Genomic DNA, 22,829 nt, shown 5'->3' with positions numbered 1-22,829 from the left:
CTCTCGCAGGGGCTCCTGTGGGCTCTGAAGGTATGGCAGGGCCTGGCGCAGCTGCTCGGCCGCTCGGCTCCTGTCCTGTGACAGCTGCAGAGAGCGGCAGGAGGGGAGGGTTGGCGCGGGCTCAGCCCCTGGGGCGGACGCCGCCTGCGCCCAGCCCCGGCCTCCCCTGGCCGCACAGCCCTGAGGCGCGGCCAGCAGCCGCTGGCCAAGGGCTCCCGAGGGCAGGGGGCAGAGGGCCGGCTGCTGCCCGGGGAGCCGCGGTGCCGGCCCGCAGCCCCGCCTGGCCAGGGCTCCATGGGCACCCAGCTCGGGCCCACAGGAGCCTGGAGATGAGCCCGCGTGGCCTCTGGCTGCAGCAGTGGGCAGGGGCAGAGCTGCCCGGCCCGCACACTGAGCACCCCCCTCAGGGGCCTTCTCTGGGCTGAGCCTAGGGCTTCAGGCCCTCCTTACCAGGACCTCGGTGAACTTTGAAAGCTGCCCCTTCTTCAGCAGCTGCTTGAGCTTCCTCATCTTCAGGAGCTCAGCCACAAGAAGCAGTGTTTCCTGAGAGGCCTGGAGAGCAGCAGAGACCCAGAGATGGCCCCACAGCCCAGGGCACCAGACTCAAATCTCTGTGCCAAAGTCTCGAGAAGGCTGCAGTCCATGCGGTGGCTGGACAGGAGGCAGCTGAGCCCTTCCCAGCGATACACCAGCCTCATCCAAAACCTCACCTACATCACGCGCCAGTCCTCATTATGGCTGTAAAAGAAGGAGCAGGTTTTGGTTCAAAATCTTCTCAAGGGGCTTTTTTCCCTCATCCACTACCAAGTCCATCACCCTGAAGAAGAGCTCAAGCGAGAAGACTTGCACATTGCTGTTCTCCTGGAGGAAGGGAAGGGAAGCAGGCCTTGAGACCAATTTTTTCAAGCTCACCTGAGCAAAGTTTCTGGGCAGCAGCCAGTGCCTGCAGCTGGGGACACAAAGCCTTTCGTGGTCAAAGAGCAGCAGCAGTGCCTCAGCCAGCTTTGCGGCAGTGGTGCTGGATACAAGGATGTCTTTGTGCTGGAGCACATTCGTGAACACACAGAAGGACATGCTGACCACCTCTCCTTCTGCATCACCCAGCAGCTCCACAAGGCTTCGAGACAGGATGCACATTTTCCTGGCCTGTGTGGAACACAAGGGTGTGCTGGGAAGCCATGGACGGCTGCACCACCAACACCAACCTGGCACTGCAAGGCCACCCTGCTGCTGCAGGGCCCACAGGCCAGCTCTCCTGCCTCACCTGCCCAAAGCACTGGGGCAGGTGAGGCAGGAGAGCTGGGAGCAGCTGCCTCAGCTCCTGAAGCCCTGCACGCCCATGGGGCTGATTTAATAGCACAGCTTCAGCCGCTGCCCCATCTCACCAGTAAGGGATCCTTGCTGACCACCACGAGGCCTCTGAGCGCCAGGAAATGCCACTCCCTGCACTTGCTGTGCAGGCAGCTTGACAGGACAGTCAGGATGCTGTCACCAAATTCACTGAAGTCCAAGAACTTAAGAATTAATGGATTCAGCCATCAGCCCTGTGGCCCTGCTCTGCCACTCAGCATCCTGCAGTGGCCGGGACTGTTCCGATTCTTCAGGCTGTTATGCTGGGGCAGCTCCAGGGCCTTTCTTTTTTATCCCCCTGAACACTTTGAACAAACTGAGGAATCTGCCTGCCATGCCATGGTGCTGCGCCCCCGATCTCAGGTGGAGGGGTGGTGCTGGTGGTGCCGGCCAGCCCTGACCCCTCACCTCGGTGCACACCACTAAATGGCTGCTCCCTGCCTCCCTTGGCTTGGCTGAGGGTAGCGGATCAGCCACTGGCAGGCATTTCTCCTTCCGCTGGGCCTGGCCGAGCAGGCACCCAGAGAGGTCCTCGTGAATTTAGACCGGTAAATAAAAAAGAGAGTGGCTTTCTGTCTGTAATTTTCCATCAGCTGTTTATTCCTTCCCCAAAGGGAGTGAACAGGCGCTACAACCTGTAGCAAGCTGGGAGGGAGCAGAATCAAAAGAGCACAGAGTAAAGGGATACACAAAATTATGAAGGGAGGCTGACTCTGGGGAGGAGTCAGCCTAACAACTAAAGGCCAGCAACTGAGGAGGAGCATGAGGAGGGACTAAATTATCATCCAACCAATGGAATAGGATAGTGGAGGAGAGCATACAAAATCTACCCATGGGATTAGTAGTTTAACATAATTGACATTGAAGCTTCTAGATGAAGGGGCTTGGCAAACAATGACAGACAAGCTGCAGGACCAGGGTTTAGAGGAGTGACAGAGAAGGGTCTGGAAATAGGGGTAGGCACAAGGGTGATTGATAGGGAAAGGGGGAGGATACAACTTAGGGGAAAACCATTTGGGAAGTAATATGGGGCCACAGAGAATGAACCATTTCAAACATAGAAAATCCAGTACAGTAACAAACTCAACAAGTAAAGACACAAAGCACACCACAACAATGCCAGAGTCTGGCCTCGAGGGCACCCTAAAGAGAGATGCCTCAGGAAAACTCCAAGTTAACAAGTCCTGCAGTTGGGCCTTGAAGGCACCTGTGACGCAGAAGCCTCAGGAAGGCTGCAGGACTGCAAGGACTCTGATTCCTTGTTTCTTGTGTAGGGGTGTAGTCCTTTTGTTTATATACATTGCCAGAGCTGCAGGAGAGAATATTGGTGCAGGGGAGCCCAAAGACGCCCTGTGTGTACCAATTGTGGTGTAAAAATAATAAGAGCAAGGAGAGAAGAGAAAACAATAACATTTCAGTTTGTGAATTGAAATATCAATAAAAATCAACAGAGTGTAAGAGGAGATCAAGAAAGGACCAGGGTGGGTGTCCAAGAGAGGGTGTCAGCCAGCAAGCCAATAAATCCAAACCCCCTGGGATGCCTATTGAAACAATGGAAGAAGGTAAGAAAGGCCCTGGGGGCACAGAGACTAAGAAAACACTCAACAAATACTCTGATCAATAGTGGCCCTTTAAATATTTGAAGACAGGGAGAAGAAGGCAATAAACACAAATCTGAGTTATTGTACCGTGTTGTGGTTACTATTATTTTCATGAAAAGAACGAAAAGAAGATGAAGCTGTGTACATAAATATGTTTTGTTTATCTGAAGGATCACCCTGAATTGCAGCAGGAATGTGGCTTTAATTTGGCCCCAAGGGATCCTTCTGCCTTGGCTCTGGAAAAAGATTGCAAAACAAAAGGAAAGGCAGGACTAAGAAGGTGTTGTTCTGCATGTTCCATAGGACAAATGTGTTTAAATATCAAGAGAATGAGGAAAGGATGAAGGGTTTGGTTGCTCCTTTTGAGTCATGGGAAGAGGGAGGACAGGGAATGCAGTAACACTCCCTGGTAAATACTGCTGAGAAAACTGTGCCTTTGAGCCCCCTTCCTCTCTAGAACTTGAAAGTGGAAGAACTCCCAGTACAGAACCAAAGGCAGAAGGGAAGTCGAGGTATTGTCACCATTCAGCATTCCCCTGTGACATGGTGCTGGAATTCTGCCAGTGCAGTTAAGGACAAGAAGGACCTCTTCTGTATGGTGAGACAGAGTAGGGATCCATCCTGAATTAGGTGAAGTGTCTAACAATGGTGAAAAGTCTGTGAGGCCAAAGCTGAAGGAAAAACTCGTATGCCGAGACAGCAAGGAGACAGAGAAAAAAAAACAGAAAAGACCACGAGGTCAATTTGCCCCGACCTAGAAATTCCTTTGATAAAGAAGAACTAGCACTAAGTGTCATGCAAGATGAATATGTATGAACTTATTGTGAAACTGTATGCATATGCATTTGGAAGGGGGATAAAAGGAGGTCTGAAATCCTCAGGGGTACGCATGCCCTTTTGGGGAGGCTTGCGTCCGGCGCGCGTCGTAATAAAAGCATACCGGGCTTTACAACTTTTACAAGTTGTGAGGTTTCTTCTTTTCTCCGCAAACCATTTTGGCGAGCCAGCCAGGAGTTCTCTGTCCCCGCGGGGGCAGGGGGGATAGACGGACCTCCATGGCGCGCCCCAGGATTTTTTCCTGGTGGGGGTCCGCTTGTCTCAACTTGCCACCTGCGAGGACAGACAACGACCCGCTGGCCTGCGGGGGAGAATACGGTATGTACTATGGGGCCCCAGGGGGGGAGGAAGGAGAGAAAGGGAGTAAATCACCCAGAGACGTCTGGGTTCATGGGTTCAGCTGATAGAGCAGCTGTATTAGAGATGGGGTTCAGCTGATAGAGCAGCTGTATTAGAGATGGAGTTCATTGTTCTGATTGAGCAGACCGCTAGCGGCTTTGGGGGTAAGCCGGGTGAACCCGTGTATGTGTGTATTGGGAATTCATAGTTCTGATAAAGCAGAACTGGTGAGCCCGTGTGTGTTTTGTTTGTGTGTGTGTGTGATGTCCGGACACTGTGTTGCTGTATGGTTAATGTGTGTGGCCAGTGCACTGTGTTTGTGATCGTGCAGGTGATAAGTGTATGGTGTATAAAAGAGAGTAAATCTACAGTGCCCTACAGTGCGGGGGGGGTCAGTACTCCCCCTGTTTGAAGCAGCCGAGTGAGGCCAGAGGCGCTGGCTGCAGCAGGCTGCGGGGGCAGGGAGAGAAGTGCCCTGCGGAGAAGCGAGTGGAGGAATGTCAGTGATGGTATTTATCGTGTTTGAATGTAGTGATTTGTGTAGATTTGGTACATTTTAACCGTGAGTATGAGCTCAGAGAGTTCCTTTGCCTTGGATGTTTGGACTTGATCTCTAGACTGTGTGCTGTTATTTTGATTGTGTCCAGGAAAAATTGATTTGAGTAAATGCCGAATTATGGTGTGCTGTGTTGTGTTGAGAAAAGTGAGCACTTTGAGAAATATGCCCTTTCCCAGTGATTTTGTGTGGTGATTCTCTTCCGCTGCATTGTGGTAATTTGATTCTCAGATTGTATAGTGGTGTTTGTGGAGATTTTAAGATTTTGTTGCAACAAGAGTAGCATTTTACATAGGAGAACTATAGTACGGTGATTTATGTTTAACTTCGATAAAGCGAGTTAAAGGAATTCCAAGAATTCTCCCCCTCATAGTAATTCAAGCCTTGGCTCTAGTGAATTTGAGATAAGGGGGAGGGGGGGAGTGAGTGTGTGTGTCTGTGGGCATATCAGAGTTTCAGCTGAGACTAGCACAGCCTTTTTGCAAAGCAGCAAAACAAGTGTAAGTAGACACAGTGCTTAATTAGATTGTGCAAGAAGAGAACTAGAAAAGACTGATATTTTGTAAAACAGAGTTTATATAGAAGAGGTGAATGAGATGAATTAGTTAATGAGACTTATGAGATTTATGAGACTTCAGTTGGTACTGCAGTAAGCCTTTACTGGAAACAATCTGCTGTAGGGATTTAAAGTTCTCTGTAACAAACAGAATAGCCTGCCTTTGTGAGCAATTTCGGGGAGCCTTTGGTACATCAAGAGGCTGGCACGCTGTGTGAGGTGACAGTGGCTGCGCCCTGGGCACAGGGACAGCTCTGGCTGCCCTGTCTCCCCAGGGAACATGGGAATGGCCTGTGGGCAAAAGCTGGATGTGCAGGTATTATTGCAGTGCGGTGTTCATGAGAAACACTGGTATTGCTGTTTTGCTGTTCCAGTAAGTGTCAGGGTACACGCCCCGAGTGTAAATTAAAGGTTTCTGGTCAAGCGGATTCAGAACCTAAGGTCTTAGAGCTTGTGTGTGGGAATCATATCTGACACCTGCCACCTGGAGCTGTGTGTATAGGAGGAAAACTGAGAAACTACTGTGAAGGTCTGTAAAAAGGTTCAAATGGAAGCGAGATAGGGCAAGGAGAAATAAATAATGAGAACTGACCAGAGCAAACAGGTTCCTAAATTAGCCCCTTTTGGGAGGGGCTCGCTGGGAGGAGGTTGCCAGTAAGAGCAGCTCAGAAAATAAAACGATTTATAGTGCTTCATTGCTGTTAGTACTGTTTTATAATAGGAAGATAAATGGGATAGTTTTTGTATGCTGAAATGTCTTTTGTTTTAAGAAATCACCCAGAATGACAAAGAGACTGTGAGATCAGACCGCTCTCTGGTCTTGGCCCTTGAAAAGGAAAACAAGGCAAAGAGAAAGCAGCATAAGATAGCAACATATGAAATCAGGCAAGGATTATCACGCTGAAATGCGAAGCAATCACAGTTCGCAAAATGAGTACATATGATTTGTAAAGGCTTCCTCCCAAGGTAAGGGAGGAGGGGTAAAGGTAACCTTCCCAAAAGGGAAGAATTTTTGTCAGCACAAGGGTCATGTGTTCAGTTTTAAATAAAGCTTTAGTACCTGTGGAGAATGTTTATGTTGTAGTGTGGGGAATGAACAACTGGCCAGTCTGAAAAGGCATACTTTTGCAGACCTTTAAAGTAACATGTGTACTATGTGTACCTAAAAGCTTTTGTACAATTCGCTCAATTTGCTAAACATTCTCAAATGAGAAAGGTTACTCTGGAGGCAAATAATATAAAGATGTTAGGCTTAATATTAACAGACACTGAAATTAAGAAAGACATTAGTAAGGAGATATTAGAATAAGTAAATAAGTGTTTTCAAGGGTATGGGCCTCTGCTGCACCAGGGAGAGTGAAAGATGCTCCCCCATCAAGCTTAATGAAAGAACACAACCAGTGAGAACTGAGTAGTACCCTCAAAAGGAAGGTAAGGAAGGAATCAGTCCAATAACTGGTAGTACTGGATTAAGGGCTGTCAATAAGATAACACAGAATTTGTACCCTGTAGTAGCAAATCCATAGACCTTACTAACCTTGTTTAACACCTGAGCTAACCTGGTTCACTGTTTTAGGCCTAAGAGATGCCTTCCTTTGCCTCCCTATCCACGAAGCCAGCCAGAACATTTTTGCATTCAAACACAAGCTCACATAGTCCATGTGCCTGGAGGCTTCAAAATTCTCCACTCTGAGTGGAGAACAGCTTGCAAAGACCCAGAGTCCCAGGAAGCTCCACAAGAGGAAAGGAGGCTGTTGCAGTACATAGATGATCTTCTAGTAGCCACTCAGACGAGGGAAGCGAGAGAAGCCTGGACGGTAAGCCTTTTGAATTTCCTAGGACTCCAAGGACGCAGAGTCTCAAAGAAAAAGGCACAGATAGTGAAACAGAAGGTAATCTCCAGACCCCTCTATGCTCTTATTGCCAATGGGAACTGAGATCTCCAGTGGACAAGAGACACCACACGGGCCTTTCACCAGCTAGAGAGTCCCCTCATGTCGGCTCCAGCTTTGAAACTTCCAGATGTAAGTAAAGCATTCTCTCTATTTTTCCATGCAAGGAATTGCTCTGGGAATATTGGCTCAAGACTTGGGTCCATACCAGAGGGCAGTTGCTTACCTCTCTAAGCAACTAGATGCAACAGCCAAAGGATGGCCAGGTTGCCTCAGAGCTGTAGCAGCAGTTGTGCTGAACATTCAAGAGGCACACAAGTTTACCCTGGGACAAAAATGACTGTGCTAGTGTCCCACACAGTGTCCACAGTACTGGAAGTAAAGGGTGGCCACTGGCTTCTCACCAGAGAAGTTTCTGAAATACCAGGCCATCATGGTAGAGCAAGATGATGGAGAGATAGTGGTGACTAATATTGTCAACCCAGCTTCTTTTCTCAGTGGAATCAAGGAGAAGCAGTACACCATGATTGCCTAGAGACCACTGAAGCTACCTACTCCAGCCGCCCAGATCTAAAGGACACTCCTCCGGACGATGCAGAGACCTGGTTCACTGACAAGAAAGCAACATTGCAAAGTTCACAGTGACTACCTGCAGAGAGGTAATAGAGTCTGGACCCCTACAGGATGCTGAGATAAATGCATGGACCCATGCCTTAGAAACAGCAAAAGGCATTCAGAGTTGTGCATGCACATGGAGCCATCTGGAAGGAGAGGGGACTGCAGACCTCACAGGGAAAGAAGAGACAATCCAGCTGCTGGAAGCAGTTCAGCTACCTGAAAAAGCGTATTAAGGCACACCAGAGAGTGAGCTTAAAATTGGAGGAAAGAAATGAGCTGGCGGATGGAGAGGCAAAGAAAGCAGCAAAGGGTGAGGTACAGATTTTCCTCGAAGGTAAGCCATAATACAATAATACTAATCAAAAGAGACGTACAACTGCAAGGGGTGGGCTACCATTGAAAGAGAGCTAGTAATCCCCTCCCATTTTCGTGGTTACTAGTGAAGGAAGGGCACTAGAAAACACACTAGGGCCTAATTACTTAAAGCCTTTTATAGAGTGTGGCTCCTTTCTCAAAATGACCAAGGCTGCGAGTGATACAGAGTGCACTGGAATGAAGTGTTGACTTTGAAGTAGTAATTCCCACAGGCTTTCTAGAACACACATCTGATTGAAAGGACTGTTGTATCATTGTCAGGAATCTATATGCCACTCTCACTCAGGTGAGCTGATAATGTGATCCTTGCCTCCAGACTAATCTCAAAATACCCCCGGGCCAAAACTCGGTCAGACTGGGAGAGGCCATGGGCCTGTATAGCAGTGGCAAATCAACTTTTCAGAACTCCCAAGGAAAGGGGGGTATCAGTATTTACTGGTATTAATAGATACATTTTCAGGGTGGCCAGAAACATTCCCCACCAGAACTGTCAAAGCTCAAGAGGTGACCAGATCATTTTTACAAGAGATATTACCACGCTTCAGAGTTCCAGCCACAATATCCTCAGATAAAGAATCACCTTTCATTTCCAAAATAGTGCAACAGATTAGTAGCCATCTGGGCATAGATTAAGAACTTCACACCCCATACTGCCCCCAATCAAGCGGCCAGGGGGAGAGAATGAATCATTTGATTAAGCAGCAAATCATAAGACTGGGGCAAGAAGCTCTTCCACTAGCACTATTGCAAATTCAAACTAAACCTTTTGAGCTAAAGGAATGCTGAATCCTTTTGGAATGCCTTATAGAAGACCATAGAATACAAGGGGAATGTCCAGAATGTCCACTTACATGGTGGCATTAAGCAAACGGCTCAGAGTAATTGAGAAACTTGTGTCTGGAACTCGGAGCAGGGAGTTAGATAGCCTGGGGATGATGTATATGTTAAGTCTCTTACAGAGAAGACTTCGGAACCATAGTGGGAGAGACCACTGCAAGTACCTCTCACCACCTTCACTGCAATCAAAATCAAGGAGCAGAATGCTGGATCCATCACTCTCGGGTGAAGAAGGCCCAGAAGCCCCTTCAGGAGTGACACCAGGAGACAATGAACTGAGACTAAAACTTATTCGGGCAAAATGAGTATATTGCGGTCGGGAGTAGCTCATACTTTAGTGTACAGAATTGTTTTGTATGGAATTATAACTGAAGTTTTAGAACTAGAGAGTACCTCTACCCAAAGCAATGCTGAATGGCCTTGGTCCCTGGCATTTAATCAGTATACTGGATCCATAGGAAAACCTTTTGAGATAAAGAAGGTTTATATTAAACATATCTACTGTAGTAATCCACGAGAATCAAGTATGTGAGGAGTAAGAATAGCAAGAATAGGAGCTGTGAACACTTCAAGGAATCTGAAGAGAAGAAATCAAAGTAAAGTGCTTAGTCATCAATAGGATGGCTTATGAGAGACCAGATGTAATTAGTGTCTGAACCTCCCCTGGTGTATATGAACACCAGGAAGTCTGTGATGACCTAAGTGAATCAGACTGTTGGTGTAATTTCACCCTGATACAGCCTGTAGAAGTGACCTGCCTTTGAGCTCAAGTTACTGTCAGATTTTCATTTGAATTCAAAGTGGACACTGCACTTTTTACCACAGCGGGGCCTTATACACCCCACACTAGTTCAGACTCTACCCAAACTCCAAACTTAGACCTAACGTAGTAAAGAATGTGACTGAACAACAGCTATTATTCAATCCAGAATGGTCTCTCAAACGTGTGGAGTTGATAATGCAAATTAACATCTCAAAAATCCAACCAGCCTGCTCCTCCTTCCTAAAAACTTCCTTTGAGGGCTGGACAACATGGTCACAAAAACAGGCATATCTCAGGAGCAGAACAAGAAAGGAAGGAGCCAGCTCTCCTGTTGCCTAGAACCAGGAACACCAAGAAATCAGTTTCCTTAGGTCATTTTCCAAGCTGGTTGGCTGAACCCCCAGGCAATGGCTGGTAAAGGGTGCTGAACTGCAGGTGGTAAACTAACCCAAGCAAGGAAGGTGATTTTCCTTATTTATAGCTATCCCTTTTCCTACTGAGATTTGGATCAGTGATTGTCCCAGTCTGAGGCGGTTGGATTCTGCTTAAAAGAGGTAGAGAGAGATCCCCCCCTCAGAGCACAGCAGCAGGCTGTAGGATTTTGAGCATCACTTGTGTGCTGAGTGTTTCAAGTAGCAGAAACCTGATCCCAGTTTCTTCTGAGGCACTGCAATGAATTTAAGCTCTTCTCTCAGATTTCCCCTTCATTATTTACTTGAGGCTTGGTCCTGCCCTGAACACAGTCCACAGCGTGATCTTAGCTAGGGGCAAGGTGGGTGAGGTTTTGTAGACCAGGAGAGACATTCCTGCTTGCCACACATCTGGGAAATCAGGTGCTTTGGAGGGAGAGGGAGAGGTTAGATTCCCTGAGGTCTCTACATTTCAGAACAAACATCTGCTTCAAGTATGACCCAAATCTCTGTCAGATACACTTGTGAAGTGTGTCTGAATTTGCAGTGTGAGCCCAGCACATCCCTCTGGCAGGGAGGGATGGTCATGGACAGAAAGCAGTTCCTGTTCCCCATAACAAACATCTAACTGGCATATTAGGGACAGGATTAGGAGTTTTAAATGGAATTGATTCAGAAATACTGATGAATAGACTGGCCACTGCAGCAGGTAGCCTAACAAAATTGAAGCAGCTTTTATAGTAATCTCTATTGGCATTAGGAACTAGCCAGTGGCAGATTTCAAAGTACTGCCAAAGTAAGGAAGTAAGAAAAGGCCAGGGACCAAGACCACAAGTTAATAGTAGAGGCACTTAGCACAGTTCAAGATAATGTGTCTTTAGCTTTCAGTTGTATACAAGCACAGTTATGGATGCAGGCAACAGCAGCTCTGATCATACAGGAAAGGGGTGAAAGTAATTTTCCAGCTGAAATTCGGAAAATTGTGTGGGATAATGCAATCGATATTGAAAGGAAGTTTCAATCCTGGTGGGCTATGGTGAATTTCACCTATGATTCTGCTTCTAATGTGGCCACTGCCTTTGTGCTTACCATACATAATGCCACTGTTTATGTTATCCATCCCATCGTTGCCCTAGGATTAAACCATGAAAAAACAATACTCTATCCTTCAGACCATAGAGTATGGGCTCGAAAGATGAATGAAAAGTGGCAGACAGTAAACTTAGAATCCTGCATTACTAGAGAACAGATGGGATTCATTTGTGAAAGCAATACTATTAATGCTCAGGATGTGTGTTTGGACACTGAACAAAGTATTTGTCACTTTGAAATTCATCCAGTCACTGATCAGAAAACTGTGCTCGTATATACTGGAAAAGGGTGTATGCTTGAGAACTGCTTGTGCTGCTGTACAAATAGATAGCAATGATGTCATTCTGTCTAGTAGAAATCATTCTAATTTCTGTATTTGTAATTTTGTTAAGATTATCGGGTGTGATTTTTCGTACTTGGCCCCAGTGACATCCCACCAGCTGGTTAAAACCAATGATATAATGTATCATAGACTACCACCTACACCTACTGGGATGGACCTTACATTGGTAAAACAATTAATTAAGCACCAAGACCTACTGGAGATCTTGAAAGAAATCCAAGAAAGTGGAAAGAAAACCTTAATTACTCTCCAACATGATACAAAAGAAATAACAAGAATTCTGCAAAGAATAGAACAAAATGCAGATCATCACTGGTGGGATGTGATCTTTGGGTGGTCACCAACTGCAAATGGAATATTTAATAAGTTGTGCCACCCCATTGTAGTTTTGCTAATATTAGTTGAGATAAGCTTAGGATTATCTACTATATTGTTAATTTGGAACTGGAGAATACTACAACGAATAGCTGTATTAACCATCTTGTCAAACATACATGGTGGAGAATTAAAAGACATTTATTGTCGTGAGGGTTTTCATTAAGTAAAAGAATTTACTTATTTCCTAGGAAGGGGGGGAATGAGATAGAGTAGAGATCCATTCTGAGTTAGGTGAAGTGTCTAGGAGAGGTGAAAAGTCTGTAAGGCCAAAACTGAAGGAAAAACTCGCATGCCGAGACAGCAAGGAGACAGAGAAAGAAAAACAGAAAAGACCATGAGGTCAATTTGCCCCCGACCTAGGAATTCCTTTGATCAAGGAGAACTGGTGCTAAGTGTCATGAATATGTAAGAACTTATTGTGAAACTGTATGCATATGCATTTGGAAGGGGGATAAAAGGAGACCTGAGGTCTTCAGGGGTACGCATACCTTTTGAGGAGAATTTTCTCTGCATGCGTCCAGCGCCATAAATAAACATACCGAGCTTTACAACTTTTATAAAGTTGTGAGGTTTCTTCTTTTCTCCGCAAAATATGGGGCACAAAGTTACCTTGCACAGGTCATCTGACAGGGCCTTGTTCTGTCTCTGCTTCCTGTGTTTCTCCTTACTTTCCACTTGGAATTTTTACAGCATTTCTTTTTATTTCCCCTTGATCAGTGCTAAAATGCGTGTTTCTCTTCCAAGTTTCAGTTTGTTCAGTGATCCTGTCAAGCCTTTTCTCAGAAGCTTTTACCATGGAATTGAGTGTTAATTTCAGCAATTTTGGTGATTTTCTGTGAGATTTATGCAAGTGTCCTGTTCATTGGGCACCATTTAGGACGGTACAAAAGAGAAAAAGGATGTTCTGTATGTCAGTTCACTAGTGGAATATTCATGCATAGAGAGAGTGATTAGCTGAATTTACATCTACTCCTAACCTGAAAGTGCAACAGGTAATTTGGGGAGAAATTAAAGCCCGATTTCTCCTTCTACCAGCCTGTATTCAAATGTAAAGTAAATAGAGCAGGGTGAGAATGTCAGTGCTCAGTTCCTGAAGTGCCTTATTAAGGTGTTCTTAAAGTAATGGAGATAAAATCTGGGTGAGCATTCCTAATTTCCAGACACTCATTGTCAATTTCATTGACTCTGAAAACAGCAGAGATGTGCACATCATACCTTATCAATGCATTTGGGAATGTTTTAGGTTCAGATTCTCTGAGGCTTTAGATTTTTAGATCTCTAGACAATGCTTCCAGGAATCTAAATAGCTTTCAGAAATTAATTTTTTTCCTTTTTTCCTCAGTCTTTGCACTCATGTGCACCAGACACCTTCAGTGAATGGATTCCACTCCAATCCATCTCCAAGATGAATCTCCCAGCTGTGCTCCCACTGGTGGTTCGTGCGTCTCTTCTGCACAGTGCAATTTTAAAATCTTCGTTCCTTATAATCTCTGCCCTTCTTTTTCTGTTTTAGCTTGCAAATGCATGCAGATGTATCAGAAATGATACACCAAATTTCTTATGCATCAGTTCCTGTCTAGCAATTTTATTTTATCCTGTTCTGATGTTAGGCTAGCCTTATATGCTTTATTCTAAGTGGACTCCTGTGTTCTTGCATGTGGAAATTTTACAATGCAATGCTCTCATTCACCTGCTTTCATGAAACCCTTCATTAACATTAGCACAAGTAATTGTGCTAAAAAAAAAATGTCATTCCCTTCTGCTTTGTAGAAGATTTGGGAAACTCAAGTCCTGCTCAGCTACAGAAAAACATACATGGTGCTTGGTAATTCCCCTAAGATCTTAAGCTAATGGTCAACAACTGCAGCTTATTCATTTCACAAAATTGGGAGAAAAGACATTGCAAATATTGAGGAATGTAGTGCAATAGTGATGGGCATCCCTCAGTTATCCAGACAGACTGATGTCACTTGCAAAATTCCCTCTTTTCCAAAGGTTTTCATTTGCTTTGGTTGTACTTCGTATGGCTGCAGGTCACATTTCCCTTGACTTAAGGAAGTATCTTGGCAGGTATTCTTGGTGATATATCTTGCTAATTCTGCCCTTGGAGGAATTACTCAGTTCTGCAGTCCTTATTACTTCCTGTTCTAAAATACTTTTATGCTATTTTCCCTCTCTCTGTGTTTTCACACTTGTTCAACAAGGTTTTCTTTCTAAGAATATTAATCACAATATCCCAAAGGATTAAAAAATGCTTAGGTATTTTTTCCCTAAGTATTTACTAAAGAAAAATAATAATAATAAAAAAACCTGTATGCATGCCGGATGTAAAATACAAACAGAAATAAACTTGAGAGTTCTCCCAAAAACCTGAATAAAAAACCCCATGTATTCTATAAAACCCAGAGTATTCATCTACAGTATACAAAAATGGGCGTGTTCTAGAAGAGAAAATTTGTGCAATGGTTCTGCAAAGAATTCTATGCTTTCAAGCTTTTTGCCCTTCAGGGGCACTGCCATTCTCTGAACTGTAATGCTCTGAGCATGTTCTGCTCACCATGGCAGCTTTCTGCTCTCCCCTGGTACAGATCATCCTCCCAGCAAAGGGGGAGTGCAGCCACCACAACCCGCAGCACCTTCCCACACAGCAAGAACCTGAAGGACAGAGATGGCTTTCACCAGCTGCTGTGGGTTCTAATAGTGCCACCTCTCGGCTGCCGAAAGCCTGAATTTCTGTGTTGCAGTGTGTTAGTTTATTGAGCCAAATGTTCTGTTATATAGTGGTATGTTCAAGTGTTCCCCGAGTTATTACAGTCAGTCTCTCCCCTGTGTTACGCTCTCTTACCCAAGTGTCCCTCAAGGAATTCCCTCCCTCCTCATCAGATTTTCCCCTGTCTGTCAAGACAACCCGGCCCCTTTGCCCCATCCATCAGCCCAAACCCTACCCTTTGTTCCAGAAAGTACCCTGTCCCTCACCCTAACATCCAATCCTTATCCCAGTGCTCTCTGTTCCCCTTGTTCTGATTTGTTGTAGCCCTCAAAACCACACCCCAAGAGTCGCTTATTGCTTAGTATATGGGTTCCACCCCGTGTTTTGCAAGATTTTAAAAACCTATGCACAGGGCTGCTGGAGGTTCTTTCAACATCTGTTCCCTTTGGGAATTCTTCTCTGCAGAACCTTCCCCCCACCTCTCCTGATGAATTTGCTGCACTTTACACCGCAGAAGAGCCTCCTCTGCTTCCTTCACTCGGTCCTCCAGGGGTCTCTACTGCTCAGCATTTGGCCTAGAGGTTCTGGCTCAGGCAAAACCCTAACCTAGCCAGTTCCCCACTCTTGCCATTGTCCCTGGAGCATCACAGAGCTAGGCAGGGCTGCGGAGGGCAGTGACAGTGACCCATGCCCTGGCATGCCACAGCCCCCAGAGCCACACCTGCCAAGCCACAAGCCCCAGCCCTGCTCCCCACTGCAGCCTCAGCGGCTCCTGGGCATCCTCACCCTGGGTGCAAAGGCAGCCTCAGGAGCCCCCAGGGCGCTCTGGATCCAGGCTGCAGACACCCTAAAGCCAGCACTGAAAGGAACATGGATGGGGACTGCAGCTGGATCTTCCAGTGCTCATCACTCCTGACTACTCTGTAAGTGAACCCAAACCTCATTGGCAGCACCTTGAGCACATTGACCCTGCTCACCCCTCCTGGAACGTGCTGTTCCCACATCATACACCAGCCCTTTACAGGGAGTGACCAGGTCCCAGCTGCTCTGCTACCCTAGCCTTACTTTCTGTTTGCCAGCAATGAACTTAACGGATACACCCCTGAGAAGCCTAGCACAACATTTGCTTCCCAGGAGCTCTTTGGCAAAAAAACTCCACTGCTCGCTAGTTTTTGCACAGAGAAGGAGGTCCTGACAAATCATAAGGCACAGGCAGGTCTCTGGCATACAAATTCCTGAGCCACAGGATTCCACCCATTGTTGTTCCTAACTGCTTTGCTGATATTTTAGAGCCGGCTCTGGACAGGGGCTGCTGCTGACAGCGTAGGAAAATTTGGAGAAAAAAAAAGGTGCAGGAGACAACAAAAAAAAAACCAAGGGGGGAAACCCTTAGAAATACAGAGCACAACAGAAGTGCTTTGAGGTGGTTCAATAGAAAATGCCACCAGCAGCGAGCAGAGCCCGAGGTTGCTCACTGCCACCCCAGGGGCTCCTCAGTCCCCTGCTGGTTTGTGTCTGATGCAGCCCTGCCTGGAAAGGGCTCCAAGCTCTGGTGCATTCTTAGCAGCACTGAAAGAAGAGGTGAAACAAAGAGCCATTTTCTGGCCTGCCTGCAAACTCTTCTGCTTCAGTGCCACTGCCAGAGATCATCCCTCTGTCAGCTTAGCACTGTGCTTGCTGCATCCTTGTCCCTGTCCCTTGCATCAGCTCCTGCACATCATCAGCACTCGCTGCCTCGCATCGTGAACAGAGAGAGCTGTGTCAGAAGAGCAAGGAGTGTATTTTCTTGGCCTTTCTAACAGACACAAGAAGCATGAGTCCAAATAACTTTGATGTTTGTTCCTGCCCTCCTTTTCGATAAGTCTTTTCTGCTTTAATGCAAAAGCCTCTTTTCCTGCATGGATGGAATGATCTGGAATTGGCAGTTGCCTCAGGCTGTCAGGCACCATTGGAGTTCTCTCTTGTCTCGGATGAGGATTTGGTGAATTTTCCATTGGTCCCTTGGTGGTGTCAGCATGGGCTGAGCTCAGCGGCCGACTCCGCTGTCCCCAGGGGATGCATTGGGACGCCAAGCCCCTCAGGGCTGGAATTCGGGGTTGGGCGGGCTCAGAGCGCCCGGAGCCTGGGCCCGTGAGGAGCTGCTGCTGGCGCTGGCTGTGCTCAGCCCGCTGTGCCGAGCAGCCGCTGCCATGGAGACACAGGCGGGAGCTGTGGCCGAGGCCGGCAGGCGGCCCGGGCCGGCTCGCGGCTGTGAGGCCGCCGGCAGCCTGTGCCCTGCGGCCGGGGCCGTGGCGGGCGATTTGCAGGCAGGGCTTTTCCGACCCGGCCGCAGTGTGCTGCCTCCCGTGTAGGCCCGGCTGCGGCAGAGGCAGGCGGGAGCGCGGCGGGGCCGGCAGCGGCGGGCAGAGGCCGCAGGGAGCAGCAGCCCGGCCGGGCCCGCTGCGGAGCGGCACGGAGCTGCCGGGCAGCCCTCGGCCGTGTCTGTGCGCACAGGGCAGGAGCAGAGCCCGCAGCAGAGGCAGGAGCCGCGGCAGGAGCCGGCCGTAGCGGCAGCTCGCCGTGCCCAGGGCTACAGCCGCAGCTGCAGCTCTCCCCTGCCGGCCACAGCAGCAGCCGCTCGCCTCCGAGGCTCCGGCGCTTCCCGGAGACAAGGGGCCCGGCCCCCAGCACGCCCTGGAGCCCCGCAGCGAGAGGAGCAGCCGGCGCCGCAAAGGGCAGCGCAGAGGGCGCAGGTTGAGGAGGAGGACATGAGGCTCGCTCTGGGCCGCGCTGGGGCAGCTCTGCCCTCTCGGCCTTCACCTTGAGCCCTTTGCTTCTTTTCCATGAGCCCTGATCCCCGTCCTTGGCCAAGGGCCCCCGCAGCCCTTTGCAGGGCTGCAGGAAAAGCTGCCTCAGTCACAGAATCACGGAATCACTGGCTTAGAAGACAGACACTTTAAAAATGATCGAGTCCAACCTATGGCCTAATACCTCAACTAAAGCACGGCACCGAGTGCCCCATCCAGTCATGTTTTAAAGGCTTGCAGGGATGGTGAGTCCACCAGCTCCCTGGAGAGGTCTGTCCCAGGAAGAACCAAGATAACACTGGGGCCTTTTACCCCCTGGTGCTTGGAGCTCTGGAAGTTTGTCTTTCTGCTTAGGCAAAGGCCATGGAAGAGGACTGGGAAAAGTAGTCACAAATCAAGTCGCCTACAGAGCTCTAAATTTATGTGCAAGAAATACAGAAAAGATAGAAAAGAAAAAAAGGCAAAACCCAAATGGCATCAGCAAAGTCTTGGGCATGAACACATAGCTGCAAAAAGGGTCTTCTCAGCCCTATTTCTTTGTATTTCTGGGAACCAGAGGAATCCTGCTTGAGCCTCTGGGGAGATGGGTTTGGGAGGTAAAAGTTAATTTCTTTTTTCTCCTTGGGGCATTTCCTGTTGCTAGCATCAGCTGAGCCTCTCTCCAGACTGATGCCTGTTCTGATTGTTGCAGCAAAACAACTGATGGCAGACAGAAGACACGGACGCTTGCAGAGAAGTGACTTTTTCCAGTGCTAGCTGGGAGTGGGAGTCAGAAGAAAAACTCCCAAAAGCACAACTCCATTGGAAGATTGTCTTCCTTTTCATTGCGTAAAGAAGCTCTAGATCCACTTGTGAATTGTCAGTTGTTTGTTAAGGACGGGAAGTTCACTTTCATGATTTTTTTTCATGTGCTTTGGAAGTGGATGAGGCTCTTGTTCATTCACAAACTCCAGACCAAAGTGCCTTTGGAAGATGGCCCACGTGGCAGTTTTCTCCCAGCCATGGTACTTGTGGATATAAGAAAGCAAGGGCAATAGTACTTGCAGCCAAAACCCAGCAAAGCTTGGCTCAGTCAAAATATCTGGAGGAGATAGAGGCGTCGAGCTGTTCTAGAAATCAGCAGAGTTCCAGACGAATGGTTGTGTAAGCACTAAGTGAAGTCTCTTTGCCTGGATCAGGGCCTTGCTCAGCTGAAGAAGCAGAAAGATCATCAAGGAGCTCCCAAAGGCCCATCACATCCTTTTGATTTTGCTCATCTTGTGTAAGTTTGCAACTAAACATGTGTTTACAGTTGAGCTAATGAGAGAAACACATAAGTAAATAGAGGCTTTATGGTGGGGCCATGACATTCCACAAGAGGAATCACTGGTGTGCATTTCATTGGACCTCTCTAAATCCTATAAAAGTATTGTAGCCCTGATTTAAAATAGGCCGATATGAACCAACTTGGAGAGACAGAGACTAAAATGGCTTATGGGGGGTTTTTTTAAGAGTGAGAAAAACTACCTTAAAGGTGTTGTTTTATGACATTTTAGAATATACTACCTGAAAATTACCAACTGCAATAAATCAAGAGTTTAAAACGGCGTGTTTAGGTATATGAATAATTAAAACCACAAAAATGTGCAGATATGAATGCATGTTTTCATAAAAATCATGAAATTATAGACAATAAAACACATGCCCTGAACTGCAATGCAAAGGCAGGTAGAACTGTACTTGAATTAGCTCTTTTTAGATTTCTGGAGTTGTTCCTTGTGAAGAGGAGCGAGGTTATTGCTGAAGAAAAGTGGCACCAGCAGGATGGGGCAGCGAGCCGTGCTCCGTGCAGAGGCTGCCAGGGGCTGCCCGAAGAGTGCCCTGCTGCAGCCAGAGCCCTCCTGGCCTGGGGCCCGGGAGCAAAGGGCCAGGGCAGCCACCTCCTGCTCTTCCTGGCCCTGCCACCGCTCCCTGCTGCTGCTGCTGCTGCTGCTGCTGCTGCTGAGGGAAAGAGAAGACTCTCCTAAGGCCCCATGAATGAATGCACTTACACAGCCCTGGGGATGCCAGTGAAGGAAACCATGTGTCACATAATGCATGTGTGACCAGTGTCACCAAACACCACCAAAACATGGAATTGTTGCACCTCTCTAGGACAGGCAGAAATTTAAAGAATTAACTGGAGACTTGAGGGCAGAAGAGGCCGGAGGAGGAAAACAACTCTGAGGGAAAAAAACCCACCATACCTGGAGGGGAAAACATCTCCAGCTGCTCAGAATTGGTCAAGGGAACATGTCTCTAATCCTCTCCTGAAAGGGATGCTTTTGATGAGCTTTGCACCTCCAATGGCCTTGGACCAGAACCAGGAAGACGCAATTATGTAAATGTTACATAGATAGGTAGATAGATAGATAGATAGATAGATAGATCTCATTTCTGAAATCTCTCTTTACTGTCCTGTCTGCTGCTACACATATCAGAACTTGGTAGCCAGTGCCCTGCTCAACTACAATCCTGAGATTGCTCTCCTATTGCCTCGAAAAAACACACTCTTGGGGAATCTGGAGCATTTAGGTCCTTATGGAATGCAATCAGACCCAGAGCATTTCTGGGAGCTGCACTCTTTGTGCATCTGTGCTTGGGCAAGTTCTTCTCTTGAACTCGACCACACTGATGGTGCTGAAGTGGCTGGAATGAGAAATGCAGCCCAGCCCCTTCCAGCTCCTGTGATCTCTGAGCACCAGCTGGAATGCAAGGGCATTGATTTCCTGCTCAATTCCCAAACAAAACACACACTGATTCCCTGGGCTGCAAAAAGGCACGAGCACTACTAAGCTCAGAGTGATCTGTAAGGCCATACTGGCTGGCCTGGAATCACAACAGCTCCTTCTGCACCAAGGTCCCTGCACAGAATGATGTGTTCTCATGCAAAAACTGTATTCTCCAGAAGTGACACCTTGGAAATTAAAATTCTAGCAGACCCAGTCCCCGTGCTATAAAAGGGCAGAAAATAATGATGAAAAGAGACTTAGTTGGGAGAAAAAGTAAATGAATAAGCCTCTTCCTCCAACCAAACAAAAAAACCTCAAGGAAAATAGGGGGTAAAGTCGCTTCCAAAAGTGGCTCAAATATTTGGATGCACTGAGGAGATGCTGAAGGTCCCTCACAAGGCTCCCCTTGTCCAGGCTAAAGCTCCCTCAGCACCTCCTCCCTGGCCTTGTGCTGCACCCCTTGCCCAGCTCCCCTGTCCTTCTGTGCACACGCTGCAGCCCCTCCATGACTCTCTGCTTCCCAGGGCCCACAGCTGCACACAGCACTCCAGCTGTGGCCGCAGCGCTGACCAGCACAGGCCACGCTCACTGCCCTGCTCCTGCTGCCCCACTGCTGCTGGCACAGCCACCGTGCCCTTGGCCTGCTTGGCCCCCTGGCCCCACGCTGCCTCATCTTCAGCTGCTCACGGCTGCCAGCCCTGCGTCCTTTTGGCCCACGCAGCTCCCCAGCCACAAAGGTGCCCATTGCACTTCAGATCTAGCAGGCAGCATTGCAAGATGGCCTTCCTCTTCCAAGCAACACAAGACAGCAGTCAAGGACTTGCAGCTTCACCCCCAGTCTGTCCTCCAATGCACTTGCCAAAGCTGCAGACTTCAGCACAAAACGGATCAGCAGAAACTTGCCCCTTTATGCTGTTTGCAGCTTCTCAAAAGCCAAGAGGCAGTTGGATCAACAGTGACTCTACTAGTGAAGAACGACTCAAGAAAACTGCAGAACACTTCCACAAGCCAAAGACACCTTTCCAAAAAGGGAAAAGAAACCAACAAAGCTTTTTTACCCTCCAGCACTACTACGTGTGCCCTTGGCCGTAACACTGCAGAAGCCCAGAGATGGAGCTTCCTTGAGCCAACCAGCCACAAGCTGAGCTGGAGCCCCCAGCTCTGCACTGCCCCAACAGGACAGGTCAAAGGCCAATTTATAGCTGTCACTGCCTGCAGGAAATGGCTACGTCCTGCCGGACTCCAGCACTCAGCATCCTTGGCCAGACACAGCAAGTGCTGGCTGCTCAGACACTTGCACCTCTGCCTTGCACTAAAGTCAGCACCCCCCACAACAGGCACTTACTCTCTTGGAATGATGAGCAGGCCATGGTGCAACCATGGCTGGACAAGGGCGGTGGTCGTCTTTCTCGTTTTCCTCCTCTTTGGCTTCTTCTGCAATAGTGGAGAGAGCCAGGGGAAAGACGGCTCTTGCTCTTGTCACCTGTGGCAAGAGAGAGTCATAGGGGACAGGCAGTTTCCTGGTGCTTATAACCCCATTTCTTCTCGCATCTACAGCCATATCTTCTAAGGAGCGTTCATCTACATTGTTAACAATGGCATTCTATGTCACTCCAATCTCTTCCTATGTGCAAAAAGAGTCAAATAGTAGATTGAAAAGGAAACACCATATACAGCAAAAAGCGCAGGAGCAAGATGGTGAATCATTATAGCACTGCTCTGCAAGTTTGCAGGATGTGCTGCAACACCAGAAGAAACAAGGCTTTTGTAAGTGTGCAAGTACCCAATGAAAAATGCCTCAAGCTCGAGGATGCTCCTGCACTGAGCAAGGCCTAGGGCTGCTCTGACACTCAGGCCTTCCATGCACCAAGGCAGCCTTCTGATGTCACTACGACAGGGGGGCAACCATGCCCTGACATCACAAAGCAAACGCTCCATGTTGGTCAGTGAATTTATGCAATAACCAGCCTTTCTTACAGCAAACACAAAAGAGCCTGGGAAGTTCTTCTCTGTCACAAGTAGCACAAATTCCCCTCATGGGCCAAACCCTGTTTCTCAAGGGATCCAAGAGTAACTCCAAGAGTGCCCCAAGCACCTACAACCTGTACCCCAGCTGAGCACTCAGATGGGACAAAAGCAAAGGAAACCAGACCAAGAAAATGGCCAAAAGCATTGCCCACCTGAGAAATGACCCACCCTTTAACATTTGAAAGATTTAGTAAACCCTTAGAAAGGACTGAATAAGGAAAGATTGCAACACTGGGAGTCTCTGTGACTAGCAGCCACATGCTCATCTACAAAAGGGATGCTCTGCCTTTTATACCCTTATCCCCTCCCAATGTTTTGTCAGTCAGCTCTTTCTTTGCTGTTCCATTGGTGGAGATTACTTTCTTGCATCCTGACTGGAGGTCAGGTGTTGTTATACCCTGCCTGCTGGTCACAAGCCAGCCCTCCCCAGATGCCCTGACTACCAAGGCTATTACAAGGGGGATGGGAAAGAGGATTATGGGAGGACTTATTACAATAACAGCACTTTACATTTGAACGTAGTATCTATCCACATGATAGCTATCTCTTAATTGTGAGAGCCAGCTATTACATTACTCACCTATAATGCACAGAACCAAGAGAGAAGG

The sequence above is a fragment of the Zonotrichia albicollis genome, chromosome 9 (genome assembly GCF_047830755.1).
Source record: "Zonotrichia albicollis isolate bZonAlb1 chromosome 9, bZonAlb1.hap1, whole genome shotgun sequence".
Taxonomy (NCBI): domain Eukaryota; kingdom Metazoa; phylum Chordata; class Aves; order Passeriformes; family Passerellidae; genus Zonotrichia; species Zonotrichia albicollis.
The sequence above is the reverse complement of the archived record's forward strand: the minus strand, read 5'-3'. Positions refer to the sequence as shown.